Genomic DNA, 6,610 nt, shown 5'->3' with positions numbered 1-6,610 from the left:
GAGCCGAAGGCAGCGGCCTAACCCACTGAGCCACCCAGGCGCCTCCAACTTTGCATTTATTTTAAAAAATTGATCTCCATTTGCTGCCATAGAAGGATGTCCAAGGTATAATTGTTAAATGACATAAAAATGTATTAGAGTTATATAGCATTTTATTTTTGTAAGGTAATTAAAAATCATCTATAATTTTCCATTTGAAAAAGTAAACAATAGTTTTATATTTTACTTTATATATAAAAAGGAATGTTTTCCTTTCAGAAAAAAAATATATATATTCTAACAGCAACATCAAACTTAAAGGTATAGGTATGTAGAAGCTTTGTTATATCAACCATATCAAGATGACTTTTGATAAATACTCTAAATATCTTTTTTTCCTAAATTTGGTTCTATTATTCAGCAAGAGTTAGTAACTGTGAAGTATAAATTTATTAATAGAAGTGCACGTGTTGTTTGTTCTAGAGACCATGAACAAAATTTAAAAACAAATATAATCCATAGAAATGAATTTGTTCCTACATGTAATAGGTAGTATTCACTAGGACTCATGTGCCAGAATTTTTTTTTTTTTTTTTTTTTTTTAGAGAGGGAAGGGTGTGGTGAAGTGGGAAGTGGGGATTGGGGAGGTAGGGGCGGAGGGAGGTAGAGAAACCTAAGCAGACCCCTTGCCCAGCCCAGAGCCCAATGCTGGACTCGATCTCCATCTTCAGATCACAACCTGACCTGAAATCAAGAGCCAGACACTTAACTGACTGAGCAAACCAGGTGCTATGTGCCTAACTTTCTAACTTCTGGGGTTTCCTTCCCTGTTTCCCAGTGGAGGGGATTCTAAAGCATAACATTGCTAGCTCCTCCCTTCCTCCTCCCCTTTGTAGCCTCCCTAACTCATTCCCTTTCAAAAGATGAGTGACTTATTTGGCCACTGAGTTTGAGAGCAGAATCTTACATGAATAGATGGCTTGTTATTCTCTTTTCTCATAGGTATATGTAATATACCTATGATTGGGGAGTAATATATTAAATGCTGGGGTTTGTTATCAAGAAAGCAACTAACCTGTAGATAATTGGCTTTATTAGCAACAAAGTTTGGTTTCACATCTTCTTTACTCTTTCAGTCATAGTTCTCATTTAGTTCAAACTTGAGATGGGAGAGATGGATATTATGTATGGTTTCCCAATGCCATGACAGTTGTCTGATGGAATTCCAGATATTGAAAATATAGCTCAAAATTTCCCCCCAAAAATCATGTTATGTTCTGTTTTTGCCAGTTTTGTCTGATTATAAAACAAAAAAATATAAGGGGTGCCTGGGTGGCTCAGTGAGTTAAAACCAAAAACATATCAATTGAAATTTGAATAATTGAAAATTTTATAAATTAAATAGAAGACATATAATAAAATATAAAAGATTAAAATATAAGAATGATATAGCTTATTTTAACACTTACAAGCAAGTATAGCTAACACTGTCATAGTATATTGGGTTCTTAATGACTCTTTTAAACATTTATGATTATCTGAAAATATAAGTTATATATTTTTGTAGTCAATTAACAACTATGGTATTAACATTTTCCTTGTTCATAAGGGTGCTTATAACAAGCTTAATTTTAATCATTCCATTATCAGTGGTGTAGATGCATCACATTGTTTTCTTTTAGATACCCCTTGTATTGAGGATTTATTTTTAACTTCTCACCATTATATGTAGTGTTGTTAAAAATATCCTCATGCCAAAATCACTGTTTCCATTTCTTTCATATAGACCTCATACAAGGAAATTTCCAAATGCAAATTTACATAACAAACTCAATTTCCAAAACACAAACAAAAAAATAGGAATTTAAATTTTCACTGGAGTGAAAAATTTACAGTTTTTTTAAGAAGCTTTAAAAAAAAGTAATAAATGGTCATTGTAGAAAAATTGGAAAAATATAAAACCACTGAGACTGCCCAACAAATCTATATTAACATATAAAAGTTTTGTGTTCCTTTTAGTTTTAATATCAATGTGGGCTTCCTGCCTAACTTTCCTATAGATAAAGTACAACCCTCTAAATGAGGTAACTGCAATTTCCTGATTGCTGTTTCTTCAAGATCAGTTAGTGGGACATGCATACATATTTCACATTGAATCCTTTAAAGTGTTCATCTTAAGAACTAACAGAAGTATGTCTGAAGTTGTGCTACTTCAAAGGGAAAAGCTGGGTCCAAAATAACAGTTGCAAAAACAGTTTCTGTGGTTTTATAATCTTCCACTCCCTAATTCAAATATCTCGGAGAATTCATGGAGTTTCCAGACCACTGTTGAGCATCCCTCTGAGTCAGACACCTAGGGTATGTCCAGGAGCACGTATGGCATGTATGGTTCTCCTCAATCTGGCATATTGGGTGATATCCCTCAGTATTGCTGTCACACAAAGCATTAGCTATTTGCTAATATATTCAACCATCACCATGTTTCATATTTATTAAGTACTTTCAAATTAAACATTTCAAAGATCTCTTGATTCTTCCTCCCTATATAAATGTATTTCTTAAATAATACTTTCCACCCCAGGGAGAGATACTACTATCCATCCAGTTGCAAAAGTCAAATCCAAGAGATCATCCTTAATTTCTCTAGTTTTCTCACTCTTGACATTCCAAACCACATCATATCTTGTTTTTCCCCAAAACATATTCTACATATTTCCACTTCTCTCCAGTTTCACTGCTATGTCCCTGGTCTAAGTCTCAACCATATCTCCCTTAGACTTCTGGAATAGCGCCTGTCTGGACTTTCGTTTCTACTTCTCCAGAAAACTCTTCTGCACTGAAGCTTTAGGGATCTTTTCAAATTATAAATCATGTCAAGTAACTGTGTCCTCCTCAAAATCCTTCCATGTCTCCCCATTGCAAGGAGATTAAACTTTCTATATCTAAACTGCAAGGCCCTGTATGAGTGATACCCTGCCTGAATTTCTGGTTGCATTTCATAATGCTGGTGAATTAAGCCTTCCCATTCTAATTTGCTCAGATCCTTGAATAGCTGACTCCTTGACAATTTAAATTAAAAAAGCATCCTTTTAACATATCTGTACAAGGATTTCCTTCCTACTTGATGATGCTTTATAACACAGTAATTTCATAATTATCTTAAGTACAATAGCAAATAATATTTTTTGAAAATTTTATGAAGAGTAAATTTTCTGAGTATTTCTTTGTGAATAACTCTCTTACTTGCATTAAAAAATGAAAAATAAATTGCCCATATTAAAAGTTTCTGGAGAAAAGCTTTCCTTACAAGTATTGTAGATATAAATTCCATATGTCCTGGCACTTAGTCTTTCAGAGAAATATGAATTTTTTTCTTTTATTGAAAAAACCCTATATTTTTCATTTTTAATTGAAGACTTCTAAGGTATTTCCTAATTATTAAGTTTCTAAAATGACATGTTCTGATAATTCATAATACCAGAAAGTCTTCTTAATATATTTTGCTGACTTTGTTTTTATCTAATTCTGAGAAGTAGCTAAAAGAAATAGGACATTGAGTTCCCTCCAGTTCTGCTGCTTCAGATCTATCAACTTCTCCCTCATCAGTTTACTTTTTTTATTGCTTTTTTTCTCTGTGTTCCAAAGGTTTGATTGGGAGTCATCAGATATTGGTGTTCTGTTATGTTTTTGAGTTTATTTTTGTCATTCCTAATGCAATCTACTTCAACTTTCCATATATTTGTTTTCACACACACACATGCACACACACTTTATCAAACTATACATATGCATGTGTATGCATTTCTCCTTAACTTCATCCCTTTTGAAAAAATTTTTGCTACTTGCTGTTTTTACTTAAATTCAATTAACATATAATGTATTATTAGTTTCAGAGGTAGAAGACAGTTATTCATCAGTCTTATATAATACCCAGTGCTCATTACATCATGTGCCCTCCTTAATGTCCCTCATGCAGTTACCCCATCCTCCCACTCCCCTCTACTCCAGCAACACTCAGTTTCTTTCTCAGTCTCTTATGGTTTATTTCCCTTCTGATTTTTTCCTCTCTTATCCTATGGTCCTCTGTTTTGTTTCTTAAATTCCACATGAGTGAGATCATAGGATAATTGTCTTTCTCTGATTGACTTATTTCAGTTAGCACAATACCCTCCAGTTCCATCCATGTAATTGCAAATGGCAAGATTTCATTTTTTTGATGGCTTAGCAATATTCCAGTGTGTGTGTGTGTGTGTGTGTGTGTGTGTGTGTGTGTGTGTGGTGTCTATACCATCTCTTTTTTATCCATTCATCTGTCCATGGATGTTGGTTCTTTTCATAGTTTGTCTATTGTGCAATATTGATTCTATAAACATTGGAGTGCAGGTACCGCTTAGGACCACTACATTTGTATCTTTGGGGTAAATCCCTAGTAGTGCAATTGCTGGGTCATAGGGTAGCTCTATTTTCAACTTTTTGAGGAACTTCCATACTGTTTTCCAGAGGGGCTGCAGCAGCATGCATTCCCATGAAGAGTGTAGGATGGTATCCCTTTCTCCACATCCTCGCCAACATCTGTCATATCCTGAATTGTTCATTTTAGCCATTCTGACTGGTGTGAGGTAGTATCTCGCAGTGGTTTTGATTAGCATTTCCCTGATGCTGAGTGATGTTGAGCATCTTTTCATGTATCTGTTGGCCATTTGTTTGCCTTCTTTGGAGAAATGTCTGTTCATGTCTTCCGCCCATTTCTTAATTGAATTACTTGTTCATTGGGTGTTGAGTTTGATAAGTTCTTCCTCTTTTTAAAAGATTTTATTTATTTATTTGAGAGAAAGAGGTGGTGAGAGAGAGTACAAGTGGGCAGGAGAAGGAGAAGCAAGCTCCCCATCAAGCAGGGAGCCTGATGTGGAGCTCAATCCCAGGTCCCTGGGATCATGACCTGAGCAGAAGGCAGATACTTAATTGATTGAGCCATCCAGGTGCCTGGAGTTTGATTAGTTCTTTATAGATTTTGGATACTAGCCCTTTATCTGATATGTCATTTGCAAATATCTTCTCCCATTTTGTCACTTGTTTTTTTGTTTTATTGACTGTTTTCTTTGCTATGCAAAAGATTTTTATTTTGATGAAGTCCCAATAGCACATTTTTGCCTTTGTTTCCCTTGCCCATGAAGACGTATCTAGCAAGAAGTTGCTGTAGCCCAGGTGGAAGAGGTTACCACCTGTGTTCTCCTCTAGGATTTTGATGGACTCCTGTCTCACATTTAAGTCTTTCATCCATTTTGAGTCCATTTTTGTGTATGGTATAAGGAAATGGTCCAGTTTCATTCTTCTTCATGTGGATATCCAATTTTCCCTATATCATTTGTTGAAGAGAATTTTTTCCATTGGATAGTCTTTCCTGCTTTGTCAAAGATTAATTTACCATAGAGTTGAAAATCCATTTCTGGGTTCTCTATTCTGTTCCATTGATCTATGTGTTTGTTTCTGTGCCACTACCATACTGTGATGATGATTACAGCTTTGTAATCTAGCTTGAAGCCTGGAATTGTGGTGCCACCAGCTTTGTTTTTCTTTTTCAGCATCTCTTTGGATATTTGGGGTCTTTTCTTGTTCCATACAAATTTTAGGACTATTTGTTCCACCTCTGTGAAAAAAAAAAAAAAGTTGATGGTGTTTTGTTAAGGGTGGCATTGAATGTGTAGATTGCTCTAGGTAGCATAGACATTTTAACAATATTTATTCTTCTAATCCAAGAGCATGGAATATTTTTCCATCTCTTTGTGTCTTGTTCAGTTTCTTTCATAAGTATTCTGTAGTTTTAGAATACAACTCCTTTACCTCTTTGGTTAGTTTTATTCCTTGGTATCCTATAGTTTTTGTAAATGGGATCAACTCCTTAATTTCTCTTTCTTCTGTCTCATTGTTAGTGTATAGAAATGCAACTGATTTCTGTTCATTGATTTTATATCCTGCCACTTTGTTGAATTCTTGTACAAGTTCTAGCAATTTGGGGGGAGAGCCCTTTGGCTTTTCCATATAAAGTTACATGTCATCTGTGGAGAGTGAAAGTTTGAATTCTTACTTGCTGATTCGGATGCCTTTTATTTCTTTGTGTTTTCTGATTGCTGAGGCTAGAACTTCTGGTAATATTTTGAGTGAAAGTGGTGATAGTGGACATCCCTGCTGTGTTCCTAACCTTAAAGTAAAAGCTCTCAGTTTTTCCTCATTGAGAATGATATTCACTGTGGGCTTTTCATAGATGGTTTTTATGATATTGAAGTGTGTACCCTCTATCCTACACTGTGAAGAGTTTTAATCAAGAAAGAATGCTATACTTCATCAAATGCTTTTTCTGTATCTATTATGAGGATCATATGGTTCTCATCCTTTCTTTTATTAATGTCGTATATCACATTGATTTGTGGAGGTTGAGCCACCTCTGCAGCCCACTTGGTCACAGTGAGTAATCTTTTTAATGTACTGTTGGATCCTATTGGCTATTATCTTGGTGAGAATTTTTGCATCCATGTTCATCATGGATAATGGTCTATAATTCTCCTTTTTGGTGGGGTCTTTGTCTTGTTTGGGGATCAAACCTGGTAATGTTGGCTCATAGAAAGAGTTTGGA

This window comes from Lutra lutra, chromosome 2 (genome assembly GCF_902655055.1).
Source record: "Lutra lutra chromosome 2, mLutLut1.2, whole genome shotgun sequence".
NCBI classification, from domain to species: domain Eukaryota; kingdom Metazoa; phylum Chordata; class Mammalia; order Carnivora; family Mustelidae; genus Lutra; species Lutra lutra.
This window is presented reverse-complemented; position numbering follows the sequence as displayed.